Source organism: Littorina saxatilis, linkage group LG16, assembly GCF_037325665.1.
Source record: "Littorina saxatilis isolate snail1 linkage group LG16, US_GU_Lsax_2.0, whole genome shotgun sequence".
In the NCBI taxonomy this organism is placed as follows: Eukaryota; Metazoa; Mollusca; class Gastropoda; order Littorinimorpha; family Littorinidae; genus Littorina; species Littorina saxatilis.
The window spans coordinates 27,794,854-27,798,432 of NC_090260.1; the positions used below are offsets into that span (position 1 = coordinate 27,794,854).

The following is a 3,579-nucleotide window of genomic DNA, read 5'->3' on the forward strand; positions in this document are numbered from 1 at the left end:
ACCATCACGCAAGTGCCAGTTTTCCAATGATATTATTATAACTAGAGCTCTGCAAGAGGCATGACCCCTCAGTTCTAGACTTTACGCGGAACAAGAGCACGCACAGACGGAAGAATCGATGTGAAAATTACCTTCGTTATATGGCCAAAAGGCTATACCCTTGAAAAGAATACTAACTAGCGCTTAAAAACGTTTCTCCAGTCTGTATTTCTCAACCGATTTCCAAAAGGTTTGTCTGCAGTGTTCGTAAAGAATGAACACTGTCATGTGCACAAATGGTTCGATGTGTTTTTTATGAAGCTTGGACACATAAACATATACCAACATTCCACTGCATGGCTGTTCTCTGTGCAGAGCGAGACTTGTTTTTTAAACAGCTAAATTATTAACGTAAGTTCATGACACTCATATCAATCTGCAAAATCAATTTATCAAACATTTCCCACTGTGAACATGAACTGATGAAGCAGCTTTAACGCCTTTTGCAGATGGTCACAGAAAAAAATGACTACGCTTCCCCAGCACACTCATGTGTTTTGTGTTTATGATCACCCCCCGAGGGTTAGGGGGAAGAATTTACCCGATGCTCCCCAGCATGTCGTAAGAGGCGACTAACGGATTCTGTTTCTCCTTTTACCCTTGTTAAGTGTTTCTTGTATAGAATATAGTCAATGTTTGTCAAGATTTTAGTCAAGCAGTATGTCAGAAATGTTAAGTCCTTTGTACTGGAAACTTGCATTCTCCCAGTAAGGTCATATATTGTACTTCGTTGCAAGCCCTCTGGAGCAATATCTTGATTAGTGCTTTTGTGAACAAGAAACAATTAACAAGTGGCTCTATCCCCTCTCCCCCCTTTCCGGATCCCCGTCGCGATATAACCTTGAACGGTTGAAAACGACGTTAAACACCAAATAAAGAATGTTTATGACCCTTCAGGGCTTCCCTAACTGCGCGTCCCTGCGTCCATGTGTGCCCATGACAGTGTTCATTCTTTACGAACACTGCAGACAAACCTTTTGCACATCGGTTGAGAAATACAGACCGGACTAAATGCCGAAACACGTACTAGAAACACATGGACCCATGAGAAGCTGTTATGACATTTTCTTTGTACGGTACGTGTTATTCTTGTCCTACACAATGGTAGCTGTGTTGAGTACGTGCGGAACACTGATCCCAAGGGGAAGCGTGCTAATGCAATAATCAGGAGGCTGCAAACAGCCCGGGGTCAGTCGCGAAGCCCCCTTTGTCCCAGGTTAAGTCTTCCTCCATCGATTGCTGTTGCTGTATTGTGCAACCCCTCCTCAATGACCCAGACTCTCTCTGTGTTATCGTATTTGATTACATAAGCAGCGTATAAGTAATGATTGTTATTGTTTGTCTCGTATTTTATATTTTAACGAATTACTGCCTTCCATCAAAAAAATGTTACATTTACTTGAATTTACATGTTGCATGTCTTAGACTTGATGTTCTCTTCCTATGCGCTTTCGTCCTAGTCTCTCCTTGTGGTTGTTTGTACTTTCTCCCCCCTCCCCCTCCCTTTTCTTTTCCGTAGATTCTTCTGTTCCTATTTAGTTTCCCCATCCCCATTCTTTCAATTTGTTCTTCTGGTTTATTGTTGCTATGTCCACCATTACGAAAATGTGTGTAATTTAGTATGGTTCTGGTCACGTGATATAAGCATTTGCTTGAGTGCGTGTCCTAGCTGTATGTTTTGAACTGTTCATGCGAAGAAATTCTGAATAACATTTTGTTTAAACCAAAGACCCAACCACCCCCTCGCAAACGAAGACTTCAACCTTTTAAGACCGTGCTTTTATAAATGTTCTTTTCACAACCTCTTTAAATCTACCTCCATTTTTAGATTCTCTCATGTGTAAGACCTGATTTTTTCAGATTTCTGGAGGTCTTGAACATTGGAGTTCCTCCGTACTCGATCAACACGTTACCCTTCGTGGTTGAAAACGACGTTAAACACCAAATAAAGAAAGAATAAAGAAAGATCAACACGTTGACCTGTCCGGTCTGAAAGTGATGTGACTCTCACTCCCTAATGTTTAAGACCTGATTTTTTCAGATTTCTGGAGGTCTTGAACATTGGAGTTCCTCCGTACTCGATCAACACGTCGACCTGCCCGGTCTGAAAGTGATGTAACTCTCACTCCCTAATGTTTAAGACCTGATTTTTTCAGATTTCTGGAGGTCTTGAACATTGGAGTTCCACCGTACTCGATCAACACGTCGACCTGTCCGGTCTAAAAGTAATGTAACTCTCACTCCCTAATTTTTTCAGATTTCTGGAGGTCTTGAACATTGGAGTTCCTCCGTACTCGATCAACACGTCGACCTGCAGGGTCTGAAAGTGATGTAACTCTCACTCACTTATTTTTAAGACCTGATTTTTTTTTTAAAGATTTCTGGAGGCCGTAACACAGGGTTCCAGCGTACTCGATCAACACGTAGGCGGTGGCTGACCTGAACGTGATACATATATATAACAAGCTTCCATTTATTTTTAGTTTTTTTGTTAAATTAGGTGTTTAGGTTATAAAGCTGTTGTCATTTTATGTTTAGTTTTTTTTTTTTATGAATTTGAATACCTATTTATTTGTTAAGTATTGATTAAGATATTTTTCGATTTATTTGTCGATTAATTTATTTTATTTTACACGATTTAAAAATATGTTCAAATTTTTTTGATGTTATGATAATTAGATAATAATGTAAAATAAGATATTTTTGTAAGGAACGTAAATTAAGACACCTCTGTTTGCAAGCCCTAATATCTCAGAAGAAAAGCTGATTCCCATTAAAAAAAAGAAAAGAAGAAAAAAAGAAGGAAAAAAAAGAGCTTCCATTGAAGTTCTGTAGTCATTGAGTTTAGTAACCAAAGAAGTGTGATCCTTGGGGACAGTATGCTAATGCAATAATCAGGGAGTTGCAAACACCTCGGGGTCAGTCACGAAGCCCCCTTTGTCCCAGGCAAAGTCTTCCTCCATCGATTGGTTTCCCTGAGTTGGATCAGCACGTCGGCTGGGACATGATGTAACTGTCCCCCGGCCCGTTTCTTTGACGATATTTGGCGAGAGTAGGCGGGCATGCCAAAGAGGTGCTCGCTACGCGAGAAAAAAATTATGGCCGCACAGCTGCCAATCTGATTGGCTGTTCATGGCTGTTCAATGACCAGTGTAGACGACATTTTCGGTATCAACCAATGTTGTTTAATTCTTGCGTAGCTAGCCATTAAACCGTTGCATTTTCACTCTCGCTGTCTTGCATAGCGAGAAGCTAGCCGCCAGCACTTTTTGCCTGAAAGAAACGGGGGACTGGCTGCGATGTAGTGCCCTGGTCACATGGGTTATTACATCAAGGTGTGGTTTTTAGGAAAGTACCGTGTAACGGCGTTACCATGAAGCCTGTGCTGCGACTTCTGTCTTGTGTGTGGCGCACGTTATATTTTCATTTTCATTTTCATTTTCATTACTTTATTGTCCCATCGCTGGGAAATTCGGGTCGCTTCCTCCCAGTGGAAAGCTAGCAGCAACGGAGTCGCGCTACCCAGGTGTCTGCGTGTTT

General features: G+C 41.2%; 1 long non-coding RNA gene across 1 annotated transcript in view; it reads left to right on the forward strand.

Moving 5' to 3' along the window:
* Positions 1 to 3,579, forward strand: part of LOC138950740 (uncharacterized) — a 238,231-nt gene that overhangs the window by 174,119 nt on the left and 60,533 nt on the right. The gene's annotated exons all lie outside the window — the stretch shown is intronic.